The following is a 21,965-nucleotide window of genomic DNA, read 5'->3' as shown; positions in this document are numbered from 1 at the left end:
AAAATATGACCTAGCCAGTCAGCTCTAATGCATCTTTTCAAGTAAAAATTAATATAAGACCTGGTCCTATATTACTATAAGACCTAGTCTTATAGGTAAAATAAGACCAGGTATAATATAATATAATATAATATAATATAATATAATATAATATAATATACCGGCTCTTATATTAATTTTTGCTCCAAAAGACGCATTAGAGCTGACTGTCCAGGTAGGTCTTATTTTGGGGAAACACGATATATATGAACCACATCTGTACCTGTATCTATTTAAAGGTTGAGATTCCTTTTATGGTGAAACTTGAAAGAATGTCTAATTACAAACAAAGAGCATTGCTAAGGGTCAAAAGTGAACCTTCATTTCCCTTGCTTAAAGTTTGTAAGAGGAAAACTTCAGTTAGGGTAATTGCACTTCCGGTTCGTCTCTACCCTTCGTCACTCTCTGGCTTTGGGAGGAGAAGCTACTTGAGAAAATTAACTGGATATGCTTTACTCAGCGTATCTAAATATTTGCAAAGATGTTCATATTAATACTTTCTTATATGTCCTAAGGAGCTGCCAGTAGTAGCCTACACTGACTGCCTGGGTGGGTAAATCAATTCAGTGGTTATGTACTAAGAAGCACGCTGGAATTGCACATTAAAGCCATAAATAAAATATTTTTATACAGTAAAAACGATGGTATTTTCACATCAGTAAATCTGACTTTCATATATCTGTACTGGTTCCAAAAGAGGAAAAGAGATGTAATGTATTAACCCTCTACTATCCTAAAATTCAAGATACAGGACATAAAGCGTCTTTAAGGATAAGGCTTTTTAATGAAACAAAAGTTTTAAAAAGTTTTGAGGATCTGGTCAGTACAAAATTGTAAAGTGTACACAATAGGGCTTGGTGTCTTATGAAATAGTTACACATGTAAAACACTACCATCAGAAAATACAATGTAAGTAGCTTCTTGTACAAGGAACTCTTTATTGTATTAATAATCCTTTGTTGTTTTTAACCATTTACCACAACTGTTGAATGATAATACCCATTAACATAGACTGGTAATATATGCTGTTTATAGAAATAATGATTTAGCCTAATGCAGAACACATATTAACACACATACAATAAAGCCACATGTGGACTATAAGGCATATGACCACAACTACAGAGAAATGCTGCTTTCAATAATTCTAGGAAATTATTTAAATAAATCATTTAAGCAAATTTCCTTTAGAAAACGATAGGTCCTTTCAGAAATACTAGACAAGTGAAATTCTGCATATCTGTGAATATCATCTTTGTATTCTAATGGAAAGACAATCTAATTGTTTTTATAATTCTTAAAAGTCACTTTTATCAGAGGAATTGAAGTGTTTTAACTGTATATATTTTATTTACTGCTTGCATTTTATTTATGTATTTAAGAGTTTCAAAAGCTATTTAGTAGGCTATTTCAAGAAATGTTGCCAAAGAAAGGAAGTTTGAGTAGCTTTAAAAACCTAAAATTTTGCTTGTCTGGCTACTCAAATTACTGATATAGAGAATTTAATGTTAAAATAATCAAAATATGCAGAAAGCAATGAGAAAAATCACTGTAACGCCACCACTCAAAAAGTTTAAAGGTTGTTCTTTACATTATATCCGTTTCCTGATCATTAAATGTTATATAGAACTGTATAAAAAAATCTATCATATTATATTCTTTTAGATCAAATTAAAAATAGCTATTTCACAATTTAACTGTTTATCATTAACAAGGTGACATTTTAACATATTTTGGTTTGATGCACAAATTAAGTGATTTGGACTTGCTAGAGTCAGTATAAATCATATTGTCTTTATAATGGAACCAATATACCCACTTTGCATATTTAACAGCATTTTCTGTCAAATAAGAGTCCACAATAAAGTAAAAACAGGACCAACTGTGCTTAATAGAAGTTAGCATAGGCTTTTTAAAGCAATTGCTTTCATTTGAAAAACAAATATGAAACTGAAATTAAAAGAAGGGAAGAAATACTGGTGAAAAAACAGGACGTCCTGATTCCAACATTATGCAAATATGAATATTAAGAAACAAATCAGAATACACAATATTTACTTACAAGTTTATCAGAAAAACTGGGCTATTTGCTCAACTACAAAATTTTGAATCCCAGTGATGGCACATAAGTAGCAAAGATTTTTAAAGAACTAATTCCATTAAACTAATCTAATAGCTTCCTATAATAAAATTACCTACGTACTTGAAGCAACAGCATTTATGATACACTTAGGAATGATTTTTAATACCACATCATATAACTAATAGTCTAGATCGTAGATCTAATTCATATAGTTCCATGGGAAAATTGCTATCTATATACATAGAACTAGACATAGACGTATGTAAATACATGGATAGATTTATTCATATTCATAGAATTAGTGGATTAATGGTTCTTCCTAAGACCCTGAAGGATTAAGAAGACAAACAATAGCCTGATATGCCAATGAACCCAAAGAGAGCACTATACCAAACTGGTAAAATACCTATCAATGACCCAGACAATTCAGTCCTCAAAAATAGGGTCAAGTTTTGTGTGGGTGATATGTTCTGCGGTTTGGAGAATCAAAAGCTAACTTCTGTTAGAAGTTTTCCAAGACGAGAAATAAATATACTGCAATGTAATGGTACCAGTGGTATTTTTAGGGAAATTATAGATTTTTCTAGAACTTATAGGAGGTGGTGATCCCTCAAGCATTGAAACACAAGATACTATCCTAAAGGGGAAAAATATAAGATCATTTATTTAACAGTTAAGTGTTTATCATTTATTTAACAGTTAAGTGTTTATCTTTACTGTCAGAAATTTAAAATTATATTAGAGTCTTAGTTACAAGAAAATATTTCTGTAGTAATTTTTAAATTTTTGTAATAAAAAAAATCTAGTTACTTACCTTCAACCATATAATACACACAACTAAGGAGATAATGATTGTGAACAGAGCTGGCATTTATGCAGAGCAAGCAACTGTCTTTGTGGTGTGGACTTTCCCAAAATATCTCCCACATGGGCCAATCCCTGATGCCTGAAATTCCTTTGCAGTTGGTGACAGAAATGCAAATAAACCTAAGCACTCATCATAATTAAGAACATTACACAGTAGCTTTTTAGGTCCTATAAATTCTTTATAATATGGCACATAGCTAGAACACACTTAAGGAATATGACATTTAGCCAGAATATGTTGAAAAGAGAACTCAGCAAAAACAGAGGCAGGAATACAGATATGAATACAAAGGTATGGTTCAGGAGGGAGGATGAAAGAGCAGGGTATAACAGTTGAATTAAAAAGGAAAATGCTGGGGTGGCCAGTCAGCTCAGTTGGTTAGAGCATAGTGCTGATAACACCAAGATTGCTGGTTGGGCCACCACTGTGAGCTGCACCCTCCTTAAAAAAAGGAAAATGCTGCAACAAAGAGAGGCTTAACGGAGTCTGTGGTAGAAAAATCACTGTGAAATTTCCCTCTTCTAGAAATTATATACCAAGACTTGAATACAATAATATTGTTGCTTTAAATTCAAGTTTGAAAGATTTTCATGATTTGTGTTATCTAAAGAACTGGAAAAGTATCTAAACGCTAAAACTAAAAAGGGTGAGTTAAAGTGTCAGATCCCTGTTTTAACCAATATTGCAAAAGGTAGACACAAATCACAGTACTCAAACTGTGTGAGTCAAATAGTTTAGCTCCGTATATTATAACATCAAGGGGAGTTTAGGAATTTTGTACCCTCTTGGCCTAAGAGCCAAATTAGGCCTTCGGATTTTTTTTTTTTTTTTTAAGAGGTAGAATCTGTTTCCTGTCTCATACTTGTAAGATAATGGTGTGTGTTTGTGTACATATATAAATTAATTACTCGACTGAGATCTCCAATGACAAGACTTAAGGGATGTTATTTCTTCCATGGTATTATTTGGGAAAGAAGCAGACTCTCAGATAGTAAATTTGGAAGTAGAGGGAAGAAGTGAAGGAGTAAAGTGACCGTGGTGAGGAAGAAATGAGAGGTTAAGAGTATTTATAGAGATGTCCAATCTCTCCAGTACTGCACAAGGAATAGGCTGAACTGAAGATGCTAGTTTTAGGGATAAAGTGGCCCTTAAGGAATATGGTCAAGAGGTATGATATTCAGGGAGAAAAAAGAAAGGACAGTAGGTATTGGTTAGCCACGGGGGGTGAGAAGTCAAACCTGCTTTAGTATTTTAGGAACACTGTAATCCCTAGTAGGAGCATAATGTCTAAGGTTGAACAAGCTGGATTTCATTTTAATTGAGTACCTACTATCGTTTATACACTTCATATATTTCAGTTCATTTACTTCTCAACAATGTGCTGTTTACCCTTCGTACACAGATGAGGATACTAGAGAATCTGACAGATTAAGAAACTAGCTCAAAGAGACACAGCTAGTAAATAGTGAAACCTAGATTCAAAGATCTGTTTCTGAAAAAATTGTATGCCTTTTCTCCAATACCACTTTGGCTTAAGTTTCAGAATTTAGTCTAATACTTTCAACCACAAAATAATTTTACAAAGCAATATATTTTCAGTAGTGCAAGAAAAAATTACATGTATGAAAAGGAATCTGCTATGAGGGTGGGGAGATAGTTAGATCAGCAGTATCACTGAAAATATTTAAACAATCTTAAATTATTTTCAGATAAATAACACTAATGTCTAAAATTTCAAAGCAGTTCTAGGAACAATCTAAAGAGTATCTTTTTTTTTATGAAAAAGAATGTTTCCATTATTTTCCTCTCAAAATGGATTTGGTATTAATCACTAGACTAATTCATACGGGCTTTTCTTCATCAAAAACAACACTTTTTATTTCAAATAATTTTGATATAAAGTAAAAACTACGTGAACTTAAAAGTTATAGGGATGTTAAACTTTTAAGCAGTAAGATATCTTTAGAGAGTAACAAAGAGTGCATAACACATTTTACAGCATATATTTCCCATTAGCGTATTTTAAGGAGTCAATTACAAGAGTAACAGATAATATTTCATTTTAGTTATATTTTTGAGAAAGAGGGTTCTATTGCTAGGTTTTATTATTCAGAGCCTATATGGAATTGTTTTGATTTTAAAAATGTTTTGTTTAAACAGTGAAAAGACTCTCTTGGAATAATCCAGAAAATACTGTTTAATTAATAAAGCCATACTAATGGTTTCTTAAAATATAACATTTTTAGACATTAGTGGAAATTATGGATACCTATTATGAAGTCTGAAGAGTTTTGAATTTTGATCATAAAAAGTAACATCTGGCCACCTTTTCAAGACTTTCACAAGATTTATGCTTTTTGCTTTAGGGAAACAATCATAAAATTGAACTTACGTTGATAAGGCAAAAGAAAATCTGGACTTAGAAGACATCTAATTTGCATTATTGAAGACTGTCTTTACAATAAAAATTTGTACATTAAGTATCTGAACATCCTAGTTCATTAAGAAGACTCTAACTCAGAGATAATCAAATAACTCACTTATAAAAATCTACCCCCAACTATCAATTTATGTACTGAACACCTGAAATACAGGTTAGTCAAACATTCCTAAAATGGGAACATTTTGCACATCAAAAGATATTCTGGGAATTGAGGCGTAACATTAATAACAAACAAGAAAGTCCACAAGGCACAACGTCTGCCACACAATTTTCATTCCTAATATCTCAACGGCAACAATTTTTCTTCTTTTCTTTTGTTGGTATAAAACAGTCATTTGTTAAAAAAAAATTAAAAAAAAAAAAGAAAGCTTGGCACTTCCAACATAAAAAAAATCAAGCTCCATCTAATTTCTGGGTTAAATTCTGATATGGCAGGTCAATTTTTTTGGTCAATATTTAAAGAGGTTTTGGGAGTGGAACGAATCTCAGAATAACCACTAAGTCTTGTTCCCAGCCTTCAAGCAGCTAAAATATCATATTCCTCAGGAATACTGACCACCTCCTCCCCCCCGGGAAGCGTGTGTGTGTGTGTGTGTGTGTGTGTGTGTGTGTGTGTTACGTTTAAAGGCCTACAGTAGCTGCAGAGATATGATCATTACCATTTGATATGTTCAAAAATTCTGGTAGGAAGAAAAGAATGACACTATTTTCCTCGTCACAAGAAGGTGGGCCTGGGGATCCCAGCCACCTGCAGTGACGCAAAGTTATGGAGAGCAGCCAAGAATCTGGGACTCAGAGAGAAGCGTCCCAGTCGGTTCTATGGAAACGAGAGCGGCGGGTGGCCTAGCGCTTGGCTGGCAGAGGACCCAGCTGCGGAGCTGCCCAAACAAGAGGCGGGGGAAGCGGCTCAGTCCTGCACTCCACCGTGGCAAGAAAAAGCAAGCTCTGCGGTTGCAGCCCACTAAGGACCGCACAACTCAGAGTCAGGAGAGGAGGAACAGCCGCCGAAGAAAGCGCGAGACGCAAGCGCCGCCTCTGCCGCTCACCCCAACCCCTTCCCAGCGTCACAGCCGGGAGCGGCAGAAACTTCGGGGGCACGGAGGAAACATCCCCAGAGTCAGGGTACACTGAGTCTTCCGAACTGAGGCTCTTTACCTTCCTGGTCGGAGTGTCTGGGCTGCTTCTTTCAGCTGGCGGTGGTGGCAGGGAAGTCGACTGCCGCTGCAGCACTCGCTGCTTCACTAATCTGGGCTCTGGGAAATAAGTTCCCGCCGCGCGCTTGGCGCCCCGGAAGCTATTGTGTCATTTCCGGGTGGTTGTCAGTGACGCTCTGGAGCGGTCGTCAGGGTGGACTAACAGAGTTCCTGGCTGGATTGTAGCCGGCGGGCCAGGCTCCTGTTAGATCAGCGCCGGAGGTGGAGGTGGGAAACTGGTAAGTGATTTTTCTGAGTTGCTTCCTGGGCCTTATAGTCCTCAATGGCTGAGGCTCCTGCAGCATCTTGGCCAAACCAAGAAGTGAGCAGGACAGGGCTGAACCTGAAGGAGTCCCCGTGCATCCCTGTGGCGCTAGACCCTCTGTATTGCTAGACAAGGCCCTGGGATCCCGGCTTACCGTCTCCATTCGCAGTACTACCACCAACTTGGAAGTTGACCTCGGGTCCCCCAGTGTCCCTGGGCAAGGCCGAAGACGCCGCGTACCGCGACTTGGTTTAGTTTCGAGTCTCTCTACCAATAATTAAAGAGTGTCCTTACTCACCCATTGGCAGGGTTTGGTCACCCTCGATTTTCGTGAACTGCTTTCACATCCTTTTCCCGAGTGCTGTTTCCATTGCCCTGGGTGACAGTGCCTGGGAAGCAGACAGTTGGCTGAAGTGAACCCCTTGGACAAACATTGTGGAAGTGGGATGAGGAAGTCATTCCTGATTTAGAATTACATCAACGTTCCCGCTGCAGTTTGAATTGGGTGACAATGGTCTTTGTTTTCCTGGCTGCTAAGAGCTAATGAGATAAGAGAACAAGCTTAAAATTTCAAGCGTAGTCTTTAGATCCACGTTTTACCTTTTGAAAACCACAGTGATCACGCAGTAGGTGTGCCTTCAGAAAGCGGTGCTTGTGCACTTGCTCCAGGCTTCCTTGATAATGAAGGACTCAGGAGAATTTTGGATGGAGGTCTGAGGTAGCCAGAATAGTTTTAAAAAGAAACGGCTTCCAAGAGGGGATAATGTGAGGCAGTGTTCCTTCAGCCGAAGATTTAAAAAAACGTAACCTATTGAACCTTGGCTACTTCTCTGAGTAATGCAGTTTCTTCAGGTAAGTTGTTTTCACTCACCACTTAATAATTACCATTTTTTCCAGAAAAGGCAGCTGATTTTCTTTCCGAAACAGCCAGTTCCAAAAAGAGTTCTAGAGATAACTCTATGATAAAGGAAAACGCAACATGTTTGATTCAAGGCCCCTACTGCATCAGCAAGTGCCTTGCTGCATTTTGAGAGCAATGCACCATGTTTAGGACAGCCCATTGATCTTCTCATCTCCTTGTTGATTAATTCAACAAACTTTTATAATTTCATTTAGTGCCAGTTTTGCCATTTTCTTTGAATCCTGTGTTTTTCCTTTATTTCTCCAGTTGAAAAGATTGTAATAATTTAAGGGAGGTTATGTATTTCTATTGAGCAACTAGTTTTTAGACAGCGATTTCTTTTTTTAAAATCATTACTCTTTACTTGTAATATTCCCTTTCAAATTAATAAAGCCAACCACTGATACTAATCACAAATTGCTGTTGTCTGCCAGGCACTTTACGTTCATTATTATATTTAAACTTACTACAGTTCTACAAGAAAAATCTTATTATCCCTATTTTGCAAACATTTTATATTGAGACTCAATGATGTGATTGGGACTCAATGATGTGACTGAGACTCAAAGACATTCCTACAAATTATACAATTAAATGGCAATTGAAATTTGAACCCAGTCTACCTGACTCCATACTTTGGCTTTTTTTTTTTTTTTTTACTGTTCTCTATACTTCCTCTCATAATAATCATAACAGAATAATTTTCACTCTCAGGTAAAATTATATAGCTAGCATGTCACATTCTTGTATTAAGGAATTAATTCCTTATGTTAATGTGTTAAGGATTAAGGAATGTGTTAGGAATTTAACACCATAAGGTAATTTTGACATGAATAATACAAATTCTTGTGTGTTGATCCTTGACCTGTTTTATCATCCTAATTCAAACAAATACAAGCAACCTGGAGACCATCAGTATAGTAGTGACTCTAAGTCCAGAGTATCAGCTATCTCCTTAGGCAACTTTACACATACGTGTGTGTGTGTGTGTGTGTATAGAAAGAAAATGAGTGAGTGAGCACAAATTCATAAAATTAATCTTTGTAATGCCCTGTAAGGAATTATTATTTACTCGTTATTAGCAAAACTGTTCTTTTCTACTCATAAAAACCCTCAGACAGATGGTGATTATCACACATTTTAAGGGAGTATGCTTAATTAAACCTACCCATTCCAATATTCTATTTAATGAAGAGAAATAGAAATAGCCTAATTGTCAGAAAATTCACTAAATCTAGTTCAAATGACCAATACTAGAAATGACAGAACATAATTCTAAAGAATATCTTGTTTTACAAAAATACACAAGTATGTATATATACACAACACACAAATACAACTAGTCTCAAATTCTAATGTGCACTTTATTACATTGTATTGCTATAACTATATGAAAGATTTGCTTAGCATATCCCATAGGTAGATCTCAGCAATATTTAGTTTGCAACCAAATTTCAATGTTTATGAAGGTTGAGATTATATCAGCTTTGTTCATTTTCTCATCTGCAGCATCTAGCACTATGCCTAACATGTAGTAAGTAGGGGCTCAATAAACACCTATGGAATAAACAATTCCTGTTCAAAATGTTTTTATCTACAGAAAAGTATTTGTACATGTGTTTTTAAAAAGGGATTTCCATATAAATAAATGCATACTTATTTATTGTTACTCACTTTGACCTCGAAATATAATGTCCACTCCACCGTCATCCATAAAAGGCAATGTTGCATCCTGTAAAGAAGCTTGGACAGTGAGACGGGCTATAAAAAAATACCCAATATGATTGTTGCTTGCTTTTTGCTATGCAGTGTTACATTTAATCCTCACAGCACTCTAGGGTATCATTATCCTCCTTTTACAGATGTAAAAACTGAAGCATAGATAAGATTTGTAAATCATCATAGGTTCCACACAATCATTAAGTATTAGAGCTGTGATCTGAACCAATGCTGACTCCAAAGGCCATAATCTTACCCACTTTGCTCTACTGCTGCCAATAGGGTTTTAATCCTGGCTCATCTACTAAGTAGGTATATATACAGGGAAATTTATTTCTCTGAAGATCATATTTCTCATCTATAACATACAGGGATTGGATTAGATGATCTATAAGGTCCCTTCCAATTCTAAAATCCTCTGACTTTAATTGACTCTGAAGTATTATCTGATGATTATAGCAGTTGTAGTGTGCTAGAAAACCATGAGTGGAGTTTTACATGTATTTATTGGTGTCTTCCACATTGGTAAGTGCACAATCATGTTTTTGTAATGGAAAGAACGAGATCAAAATTTTAAAAAGTCACCCATGCTTTTTGCTAGCTTATGACCGTAGTGTCAATGAACCTTGTGAGCTTATGGTTTCATATGTAAAATGTCTTCATGAGACTGCTGTGAGGGTGAAGTGGAATGATACATATAAAGCCTCAAAAATACTGACTGATAACACAGTTGCTACTAAATAAAATATTGATTCTCTCCCTCTAATCTTGTAAGGATAAAAGAAGATTGGTGGATATAAAAATGCTTTATAAATCAGCCAAAGGTGACAAACCTTTTCACTTACAGTCTACTAGGCAAGATAGTTATAAACACAAATAGTTATTACATTAGGGACAATTTACATATGATCATTGAACACAAAACATGATGGGAACACAGAAATTTTGCTTCCAGGAGGAGCAATTTCAGTAAGAAGGTAATGGTGAGTTTGGACCTTAAAGGATGGTGAGGATTTTGGCAGGGGGACAAGAGGAAAGAATGTCCCACTGGAGGTGCAAAGCTGTCAGAAAAGAGAATACTGACTACTTCACTTAGGATGGGTGAAGGCTAATAATAAAGGTTAAAAAAGCTGAGTTCAGGGCAAGCTCTGGAGAACAGGGTGGTCCTATTAAAGATGTTAGGCTTTTCACAATAAACTATGAATTGCATGTACTCATACAACTAGGATGGGTTAAAAGGTGGGGTTGGCATTTCATTGTGGAAATTATACCTATTTGTTACAGAAATATAAGCATACACAAATAAGCCAAAAAGAAACATGAAAAATGGCCCATAATCCCACTCCAGCCGCAGCTCATCACTTGCCCTCTGACCCCCACCCTCAGCCCGGTCCCCTCCTGACTGGGAATCAGCCCTCACCTTCATAGTGAACGGATTATTATTGTGGACTCGGGGCTCAGGCCTGTCCAGCGGTGGGAGGGGACTCTGAGGCGCAACCTAGCGCCCTGTTTCTGAGCCTCTGGCCTGAGCAGACTTGGACTCACCTTAGGACTTGTCCAAAAGCACGACGTCCAATGGGGTGGGTGCTGGGTGCTGGGATCCCACTGTGATGGCACCCGGGTTCTCCTGAGTCCTGAGTCTCATGCTGTGAGGTCTTCTCACCTCTCCTTTCTGTCTCCACTGTGGCTCCTGCCCCTTCCTGATGTCTGTGACCCGAAGCAACCACCTGCTCCTCTCTAAGCCTCAGTGCCCCCATTTGAAGTCACAAGGTGGACTAGGCCCTTGGGCTCTCCTCTCCCAGGAGTTATTCCAGGACGCCCCCATGCTAGGGTCAGACCTGGATCTGCCTCCCCTTCTGTGCCTGGGTTCCCCAGGATCATCCCTTTCTGTTCCATGACCTTTCATAATGCCTTTTCTACAGAAAAAAACAAAACAAACAAACAACCCACCCCTTTTCCAGCGTCTGAATACTGTTGAGTTACTTCGAACCTGCTCAACACCCATCTCTGCTCGTCACAAGGTAGACTACTGCTAGGCTGTGTCCTTTTAGAGGCTGGGAAACAACCAGGTTTTGGTCATTAGAAACGATTATGCAGACTTCTGCTCACCTCATCAGGTGACTCTGGTTATGGGAAGTTTTGGAGTGGTTGACTCAGGCTGCAGTTGAGTCAGGAAACACGCAAAAATCAGCATAATTATATTAAAAAGCTTCAGGACCTGAAAAAGAATATTGCCTCCCAGCCTCAACTGCTGATACGTTATTGGAGACAGGTTTTTGAAACAGTGCTCCAGCTATTTCCCTGTTAACTTTGGTTAAAACACGAGTAGACAAGGAGACAGGTGGCTCAAAAAATAGTCTAAATGATTAGTATAGTATCCATAATATGTATGTATACACACCACCACAGAACAAACATATATAGCTGTTTTAATCATTTGGGGGATTTTTTTGCTGAATAAAGTTCTCATGAAAATTATCTAAAACAAAAAAAGAAGAAAACACAAGAAAAGACAATTGTCATTTTGATTAATTAAGCAAAGGATATAATGTAAAGCAGCTGAATTCCGAGACAACCTGAGCATGAGCTCAAACTCATGAACTTATATATAATCTTGAAGAAGTTATTTTAATTGAGCCCCAATTTCTTCATCTGTAAAATGGTAATATCAACTTTATGGATTTGTTAGGATTAAATGTGATACTGTGTGAAAGCACGTAGAGGCATTAGAAAAATTTTGTTAGGGATCTATCTAGTTTTCGTTGTTACTGTTTAATAAAGCCTAATTGCTTTAAAATCAGGTCCGCTGGCTCCAGCTGTGAAGTCAAACAGACTTGAGTTCAAATCCCAGCTCTTTCATTAGTTGTGTGACACTGGGAAACTTACTTTTCTATTCTTTCCCTATTTGTAAAATGGGAATAGTAACAATATCTTGATAGGGCTTTTGTGAAGATTAAATGAAATAACAATGCATCGAGTTTAATATGGTGGCTGGACTTGTAAGCATTTTATTGGCTCAAATTTCCAGAGAAGCAGATGCCAAGAGGGGGATAGATATGCAAGAGGTTTTCTGGGGAAACTGCCTGTGACGGATAAGGAGAGGGAGCAAGAGTGGGAGGGTAGCCTTCAGGCCTCAGTGCAGGACTGACCATTTGAAGGACAGGTGGAAGGATGGAAGGAGAGGAGGGTAGGTAGAATCTCAGACTGCTTCTTCAACCGGGTCCACGGGAATCCTTGAGCAAAAGTCATGTGTTAGAGGAATCCCATGTGTGGGGACAGAGTCCCAGAGAGCAGTTTCCAGGCTCTTGGCCTCACGTGGAAAAGTGTTGGCTCGGTTATTAGATGGCCATCAGCTATAATCAGATGGCCATCCACTGTGGCTGGGTGGCCATCAGCTGTTACCGGTTAGTCATTAGCCACCAATATAACTGCTGTGGCTACAGTAGGGGGTTTTTTGGTTGGCAGAGAAGCGGTAGGTGGATTGTGGATCATGTGGATCCTACTTCCTGTGTCTCCCCCGTTTGCCAGTGAGGTGGGGGTGCAGGAAGACCCCTTGTTGGGGTATTGGCAGATGTTTGCTTTTGTGTCTCTACCAGTTGGCATCCAGAATACAGTGGTATGACTCCCTTATCTATGGCTCCGTGGGTGTTCCTTTTTGGCCTCACCATGTCCTGCGTTCTTGTGCGAGGAGTGGGAGCTGAGACCCTGCATGACACAATGTCACTCCAGTACTCGATATAATGTTAGCTATTAGTAAAAATAACTAACAGTTGTCACAAGCTATAATTTACAAGTGTTTTTAAATTTCAACTCTTGAATTTTACTGCCTGTCCCCACCTCCACTAAGAAGAGGACAAGCCATACATTTGAGGCACATGTTCTCAGACTAACAACTTCTTATAGTTTATATTAATAATACAGTTTTGTTAGCCAGAGAACTGTTAAGGAATCAAAAGATCTCTTCCAAGTAACAGTTGAAAAATGCAAACAGTAGCTAAGCCACTGATTTTTTTTATTTTTATATATTACGTGGTTAAACACAAACTGATGTCTAAATTGCTAAATTCAGGTAGCCAATAAATATAACAATCTTAAACAGCTGAGTAATGTTAGTATCCATAGTTTGAATATTAGCATAAACTTGAATTTCCATTTACCTTCTTACTAAAGATACCTCTGTGGGTACAGAGCCAGGAGTGCAGTTTCTCGGCTCTCGGCCTCACGTGGAAAGGTGCTGACTCAGGTAGTAAATGGCCATCAACTGTGATTGGATGGCCATCAGCTGTGGCTAGTTGGCCGTCAGCTGTAACCAGTGAGCCATTGGCCACTAATGTAACTGCCGTGGGTACGGGTACGCTAGCAGAAGATGCTGAGCTAATAAGCATGGATTGCAGTTAGTAGGCGGATTGCACTTAGCAAGTGGGATTGGTTGGTTGGCGGAGAAGCGGACAGCAGATTGCAGATAGTGTGGATCCTGTTTCCTGTGTCTCTAACCCAGCTGCCAGCGAGAATATAGTGGTATGACTCCCCTATCTATGGCTCCGTTGGTGTTCCTTTTTGGCCTCACCATATCCTGCGTTCGTATGTGGGGAGCGGGAGCAGAGACCCGCCTGACACCCTGCATGACAACCTCTGTGGTTAAAAAGATCAAGATATTATAGTTTTGTAGGTCTGTACCCCACTCCTCCTTTTATGTTTTTAATAAGCAATTGTAGAGATCGATCAATTTAGTTTTCAAATGGCAGGTCATGACCCATCAATTTGGTGACTTACCCTGCACTTTTTTCCCCCCCCCAGATATGTGTGGCTTCAGGATTTGGATGTAAAATGTGTATGTTTTTGTGAATCCCAGTTCAGTTTTAAAGCAGGAGATTTAGACTAACTTCCTTTATCTTACATGAGGAAATGAGGACTAAAGAAATGATTTAACTTGCCCAGATAACTCAGGAAACATGACTTGAACCAGAAACTAGGTTCTTAAGAATCTAAATTTAGAGCTTTCTTTTGTATCACGATTCCAGGAAAAGAATTTCTGTTTCCAGGGAAAGGCTTCTTGTTTGCTCTACATAGAGCACATAATTAATCTGTTTTCTAGTTGATTAATATGATAGTTCTTCTCTCTCACTTTCGTTATTTTTTTTTTTGGCAAGATTTACTGAAAAGAGCTCTTCTCTGACTCTGGCCATTAAGTGTCAGCGAGATTGTTTCTAGCAGTCAGCAGCCATACCATGTCTCCCGAATTTTACTGTCCGTTTTCCCTTTGGGGAACACAGCTAACGCAACAGTTTAAATCTGAAGTTTACCTGATTTACACTAAGGAGTGATGGGAGCTCTTTCTGAGGAATATTATATTGATAAAGTCTTAATTTTTACTAATACCAGTGAATATTATTTTGCGTGCCATTGTCATAACATTCTTTACCCATTTTCTTGCTTTTTTAGATTTCAGCTCACCAACTATTTTTCATTTTTAAAGTGCAAGTTTTGTGTATAATTACATGATAACTTATTCCTTTATAATCTTTAAAAATATATCATTCTTTCATTTTCTCACATATAGTCATACCTGCCCTCAAAAATGCCTATATGCAATTAAGCAAAGGTGAGCTCTGTCCTCTGCTGTTTAGAGATTTGACTGGGAAAAGTTTGAAGTGGGCTGTTTACAAATGGAGCCCTCTTCTAGGCTCTTTTTGTGTTGCTCTGTACCCTGGTATCACTGAGACTGCCTGTGCTCATTCTTTTGATTCACTTGGCCTGGTCATGATCTTTCTGGGGCTTTCTCATTTATCTAACTCAGCAGTTCTCCAAAGTTCAGTTTCAGGAGCCTTTTATGCTGTTAAAAATGACCGATGATAACCTCAAAGAGTTTTTATATATGTAATTATATCTGCTTATATGTGTCATATTATAAATTAAAACTGATTATTTAAAAATAATAAAGCCATTAAATGGTAACAAATAGCATTACATTTTTTTTTTGTTTGTTTTCAAAGCAAAAGTTGAAATGGAAGAGCAGCACTGTTTTATATTTTTGCAAACTTTTAGTGTCTGGCCTAATAGAAGAGAGCTAAATTCTCAGATCTGCTTCTGCGTTCATTCTGTTATGGTATGTTGTTTTGGTTGAAGTAAGTGAACAAAATCTAACCTCGTACAGACATGTAGATGGAAAATAAAGGAGTATTTTAATAGCCTTTTCAATAAAATTTAACAAGTGATAGTTTCTTAAGGTTTAATTACAATGTAGACTCTGAGATCATATTAGCTTTTTGTACTGTTACTTTAAAATCCCTTGGTCTATCTTAAACATTGAATGAATTTTTACAAACACATGGTTTTGTTACATAATGCATTGGCCATATGGAAAATATTTGATCCATTGAGGTATGCTGATCTTTCAAATCTTAATACATTTCATTATACAGTATCAAAAAAAAAATCGCATTTGTTAGTATCACCAGAGGTCTCATCAGGAAAATCTTAAAATATTGGGAAACTATCCATCTGACAGTATACCAATTTTCCAAAATTCTTATTTTTGCTTTGAAAGCTATGATTTTATCAATGGCAAAAAATAATGTCTAATGTTTCCCTTGAAATGTCAGTCCAATTTAGTTGTTTTTGAGAAAATCTGTGCTATACTCAAAGGTTGAGTTAATAGAAGTACTAATTTGTACTGCCTCATCAAATACATTATTAAATGAACCTGGCATTATTTTTATTCCAACTGTATGGTAGTGAAAAAATATGACTACTGTAGTAGGCAGGGTAACGTTCCCCCAAAGCTGCCTACATCCCAATCCCTGGAATCTGTGAATATGTTACATTATATGCCAAAAGGAAATTAAAGTTGCTAATCAGTTTACCTTAAAATTGTGAAATTATCTTGGATTATTCAAGTGGGTCCAATTCTCAAAAGTGGAAGGAGGAGGCAGCAGAGGAATTCAGAGTGATGCAGTATGAGAAGGACTCAACCTCCATAGCTAGCTAGAAAAAGGTGGAAGTGGGCTAGGAGCCAAGGAAAGACAGCAGCCTCTAAAAGCTAGAAAATGCAAGGAAACAGTGGATTCTCCTCACCCTCCAGAAAGGAATGCAGCCCTGCCAACCATTGTTTTTAGCTTAGTGAGATCCATTTCAGACTTATAACCTAGAGAACTGTAAGACAATAAATTTGTGTGGTTTTATAATACAACTAATACAGGTGGGGACTACACTTGGTGCTAGCTAGGGCATCATTGCTTTTGCACTATTAGTACAAATGTCAACCCAGTGAAACGGCATATTATTATGAAAATAGTTTTGACCTTGGGAACCCCCTGAAAGAATATTGAAGCTCCACCAGGAATCTATGTACCACACTTTGGGATCTCTTACACACTTTTTGTACTCCCTCTGTGTCAACCAGTAGCTTAGGTACTGGAATGCAAAAATAAAGAAAGCACAGCCCCTGTGTTAAACAGATTATAATCTAGTGGTTGAGAGAGAGGTAAGCAAATCGATAGTTGCAGATAGCATAGAGAGACCTTTACATTCTCACTTAGCAGTGTATGGGGTTTCAATTTCTCTACAGCCTCCCCAACACTTGTTATTGTTTATATTTTGTTTATAGTCATTTCTAGTGAGCTATGAAGTTGTATCTCATGTGGTCTCAATGTGCAATTATCTGATAACTAATGATACTCAGCATCATTTCATGCACTTATTGGCCATTTTTATTTCTTTGGAGAAATGTATATTTAAATCCTGTGCCATTTTTAAATTGAATTATTTGTCATTTTGTTGAGCTGTAATAGTTCTTAAAATATTCTAGTATACTATCCTATCCTTTTATCAGATATTTGATTAGCAAATATTTTTTCCCATTCTGTAGGTGTTTTTTTTTGCCTTTATTGTTGGTGACCTTGGAAGCAGAAGTTTTTTTTAATTTTCATGAAGTCCAACTTATCTAGATTTTTTTTTTTTCTTTTGTTGATTATGCTTTTGGTGTTTTATCTAAGAAACTATTGCCTGATCTAAGGTCAAGAAGATTTACACCTATGATTTCTTCTAAGAATTTTATATATTTTAGTACTTACATATTTAATACTGTTGGATCAATTTTGAGTTAATATTTTTGAATGTCTTGATGAAGGAGGCTGACTTCATTCTTTTGCTTGTTGCTGTCCAGTTGTGTCAGCAACATTTCTTTAAAAGACTAATCTTTCCCTATTGAATTTTCTTGAAACCCTCATCAAAAATCAATTGGATATTGTATAGGTTTATTTCTGGACTCTCAGTTCTATCCCATTGATTGCATGTCTGTCCTTATGCCTATCCTATCACACACTCTTGTTTAACGTAGCTCCACAGTAAGTTTTGAAAAAGGGGAAATGTGAGTTCTCTAACTTTGTTCTTTTTCAAGATCCTTTGGCTATACTGGGTTCCTTGCCTTTCCATATGAAGTTTAAGATCAGTTTGTTTATTTTTGCAAAACAGGCAGCTGGGATTTTGATAGGGATTACATTGAATCTGTAGAAAAATTTGGGAAGTATTGCCACTTTAACAATATTAAATCTTTCAATCCATAAACATGGACTTTTATTTAGGTCTAATTTAGTTCCTTTCAATGATGTTGTATAGTTTTCAGTGAACAGGTCTTGCACTCCTTTTGTTAATTTTTTCCTAAATGTTTTATTCTATTTGGTGCCATTGTGAATGGAATTGTTTTCCTAATTTCATGTCCAAATTATTAATTGCTAGTATATAGAAATGCTGTTGATTTTTGTTTTTTAATTATATCCTGCCAACTTTGTTGAATGTATTTATTAGCTCTAGTAGTTTGGATTTTTTGTTTGTTTTAGAATTCCTTAGGATTTTCTACATACAAGATCATGTCATCTATAAGTAGATAGTTTTACTTCTCCCATTCCAATATGGATGCCTTTTATTGACTTGCCTAATTGTCCTGGCTAGAACTTATAGTACAATGTTGAATAGAAGTGGTAAAAATGGACATTCTTGTCTTGTTTCTGGTCTTAAGTGCAAATCTTTCAGTGTTTCACCATTAAGTATGAAGTCAGCTGTGGGTTTTTTGTAGATGTCCTGTATCAGGTTGATGAATTTCCCCTCTACTCCTAGTTTGTTGAGTGTTTTTATCATGAAAGGTTGCTGGATTTTGACACATTCTTCTCTGCATATATTTAGACCATCGTGTACCTAGTTTTTGTCCTTTATTCTGTTAATAAGGTGACTTACATTGAGTCATTTTCCCGAGTTGATTCAACCTTACATTCCTGGGATAAATTCCCACTTTGTTGTGGTGTATAATTCTTTTTATTTATTGCTAGATTCAATTTGCGAGTACTTTTGTCTCTCTATTCCTAAGGGATATTGTTCTATAGTTATTCTTTTGTGTAATGTTTTTGTCTCATTTGGTATCGGGATAATATTTGCCTCAGATAATGAATTGGGAAGTGTTCCCTCCTCTACTGTTTTTTGTAAGGATTTATGAAGGATTTGTGTTAATTCTTTTTTAAATCTTTTGGTAGAATTCACCAATGAAGCCATCTGGCCCTGGGTTTCTCTTTGACGGAAAATTTTTTATTATTAATTCAATCTGCTTATTTATTATAGGTCCACTAATATACTGGGGGTGCCAAAAAAATGTATACACATGACTTGTATTCCTCTTTTGTTATTCGTATGTATTGAGTATCACAATTTTAATACGGTTTTTTCCTTTCTTAAAATATGTGTACATTTTTTTTGCATCCTCTGTATGTAAATATATATATACATGTATGTATACATACATACATGTATATATGATCTTCAGTCATTTTAGTACTTTATATCTTTCTGGGAATTCGTTCATCTAGGTTATATAATTTGATGATTATGAATTGTTTATAGTACACTTTTATAATCTGTTTTTTGTAAGGTCAGTAATAATGTCCCCCCTTTCATTACTAATTTTAGTAGTAATTTGAGTCTTCTTTCTTTTTTTTTTTCAGTCTAGCTAAAAGTTTCTCAGTTTTGTTGATATTTTCAAAGAATCAACTTCAGTTTCATTATTTTCTCTATTGCTTTCCCATTCTCTTTTTATTTATTCCCAACCTAACTGTATTGTTTCCTTCCTTCTCCTTGCTTTGGGTTTAGCTTGCTCTTTTTCTAGTTTCTTAAGGTGGAAGGTTAGGCTACTGATTTTAGATTTTCCTTTTCTAACACAGGCATTTAGCCTGTAGTTTCATGCTCTTGTGATGTGTTTGTTTGGTGTTATCAGGGTAATGCTGTCATAATGAGTAAGGAAGGTTTCTTTCCTCTGCTTTCTGAAAGTCTGTGAAATGTTAGTATTATTACATTTTATTTGCTTCATAGAATTCACCAGTGAAGCCCTTGGGACTTTCTTTGTGGGAAGATTTTGAATTACTAATATAATTTCTTTTCTTGTTTTGAGTCTATTCCATTTTCGCATTTCATCTTAAGTCAGTTTTAGTTATTTATGTCTTTGTAAAGAATGTCCATTTCATCTGTATGTCTACTTTGATAGCATAAAGTTGTTCATTGTGTTGTGTTTTAATCCTTTTGATTTCTGTGTGGTCAGTAGTGACATCTTTTTCATTCATTATTTTGGTAATTTGTGCCAGTTTTCTTTTTTATCTTGATCAGTCTAGCTAAAGGTTTGCGATTTTGTTGCTCTTTTCGAAGAACCGACTTTTGATTTTATTTTCTCTATTGCTGTTTTCTATTTCTTTTCTTTATGCTGTAATCTTTGTGTTGCCTTTCTTCTCTTTGCTTTGAATGTGATTTGCTCTGCTCTTCCCAGTTTCCTAAGATTTAGTCTTAAGTTACCTATTTGAGACCTTCTTTTCTGATACAGGTGAAAATATAAATTTCCTTCTAAACACTGCTTTTTATGTATCCCATAAAATGTGATATGTTGTGTTTTCACTATCATTCTGTAAAAAAAATATTTTCTGATATCCCTTGTGATTTCTTTTTTGACTTACTGTTATTTAGAAGTGTATTCTTTCATTTCCAAATATTGGGGCTTTTCCAAGATTTCTTTTTGCTTTTGATTTCTAATTTAATTCTGTTGCACTTGAAGAACATTTTGTGATCACATTCCTTTTTAATTTATGGAGAGTTGTTTTATGATGTGGCATATGGTCTATTTTGGAAAATATTTTTTAGCCTTTGGAAAAAATGTGTATTCTCCTATCATTGAGTGGAGTAGTCTATATACGTGAATTAGGATGACTAGGTTGACAATATTCAAATCTCTTATTCTCTTACTGATTTTCTGTTTAGTTCTATCAATTATTGAGAGCAAAGTTTTGAAATACCTAATTATAACAAATGATCTATTCTTTCGATTCTGTCATTTTTTGCTCAATTGATTTTGGTGGGTGGTTTTAGGTGTATATACATTTACAAGTATTGTATCTTTCTGATGTATTTTCCATTTTGTCATTTTGAAACATCATGTTTTTCTCATATACTATTTCTTAAAGCCTGTTTTGTCTAATGTTGGTGCAATAATTCCAGCTCTATTATAGTTACTATTTTCATGGCATATCTTTTGCCATCTTTTTACTTTCAATCTATTTTTGGTATTGAATGTAAAATATGTCTCTTACCATGTTTCCAAAAAAATAAGACTGAGTCTTATATTAATTTTTATTCCAAATGATGCATTAGGGCTTATGTTCAGGGGATGTGATCCTGAAAATCATGCTAGGGCTTATCTTCCAGTTAGGTCTTATTTTCGGGGAAACACAGTATAGATAACACAGTTGGATCTTGCCTTTTTATTGAGTCTGGCAATTTCTGCTTTTGGTTGAGATGTTTAGACCATTCACATTTAATGTACTTATTGGTATGGCTAGGTTTACATCTTCTATTATGCTTTGTGTTTAGATGACTTTTGTCTTTTTTATTCCTTTCATCTACCTTGGCTGCCTTCTTTTTCATTAAATAAATATTTTTAGTGTATGCATATTTAAATTTCTACTGTAACTTTACCTTTCAAACAGTTATTTTATCAGTGTTTGCTCTAGAGAATACATTCTACATCGTAGTTTACCACAACCAACTTAATGCCATCCAGGCAATACCAACCTAATTTTGGTAAAATATAGAAACTTTGTTGTAATGTAGTTCTATTCCTTCTTCCTCTCCCTGCTATTATTGCCATATGTATTAAATCTCTATATGTTAAAAACTAAGCAATACGTTGTTATAGTTATGGCTTTATGCAATCTACGCCTTCTAAAAAATTCAATGAAAAGAAATGAGATAATATTTTATAGAGTCTTTCATATTAACCCAAATATTTACCATGTTATTACCATCTGCTGTCATTTTCTTTCAGCCTGAAGGATTTCATTTGCTATTTCTTTTAAGCTAGGTCTGCTAGCAACAAATTCTCAACCTTTATTTTGTATTCTGTTTTAAAAATGATGGCTTTTTTTTCCCT

The 21,965-nt window shown here is 36.1% G+C and overlaps 2 protein-coding genes and 1 long non-coding RNA gene across 7 annotated transcripts in view; 1 reads left to right on the top strand and 2 right to left on the bottom strand.

Moving 5' to 3' along the window:
- The window catches only part of SLF1 (SMC5/6 complex localization factor 1), a 62,323-nt gene extending 55,602 nt beyond the window's left edge, over positions 1-6,721 (bottom strand). The window contains exon 1 of one of the 3 annotated variants that reach the window (XM_019711755.3): positions 6,589-6,721. The gene's annotated coding sequence lies outside the window, so the exon portion shown is untranslated. Of the gene's footprint in view, positions 1-2,936; positions 2,958-6,588 lie in introns of those variants that run through there. The other 2 variants (XM_074328713.2, XM_074328712.2) reach the window with 2 other exon arrangements.
- Positions 6,722-6,727: 6 nt separating this feature from the next.
- KIAA0825 (KIAA0825 ortholog) overlaps positions 6,728-21,965 on the top strand; it is a 359,113-nt gene continuing 343,875 nt past the window's right edge. For 2 of the 3 annotated variants that reach the window (XM_019711761.3, XM_074328710.2), the window contains exon 1: positions 6,729-6,865. The gene's annotated coding sequence lies outside the window, so the exon portion shown is untranslated. Of the gene's footprint in view, positions 6,866-21,965 lie in introns of all 3 variants that reach the window. The other variant, XM_088796629.1, reaches the window with a different exon arrangement.
- The window catches only part of LOC148758499 (uncharacterized), a 32,715-nt gene continuing 21,983 nt past the window's right edge, over positions 11,234-21,965 (bottom strand). The window contains exon 3 of the long non-coding RNA XR_016020699.1: positions 11,234-11,990. This is a non-coding gene — a long non-coding RNA (uncharacterized LOC148758499). The remainder of the gene's footprint in view (positions 11,991-21,965) is intronic.

Source organism: Rhinolophus sinicus, chromosome 3 (assembly GCF_057876585.1).
Source record: "Rhinolophus sinicus isolate RSI-liver-muscle chromosome 3, RSI-T2T, whole genome shotgun sequence".
Taxonomy (NCBI): Eukaryota; Metazoa; Chordata; class Mammalia; order Chiroptera; family Rhinolophidae; genus Rhinolophus; species Rhinolophus sinicus.
Note: the sequence above shows the minus strand (reverse complement) of the source record. Positions and strands in the feature narration are given on the sequence as shown.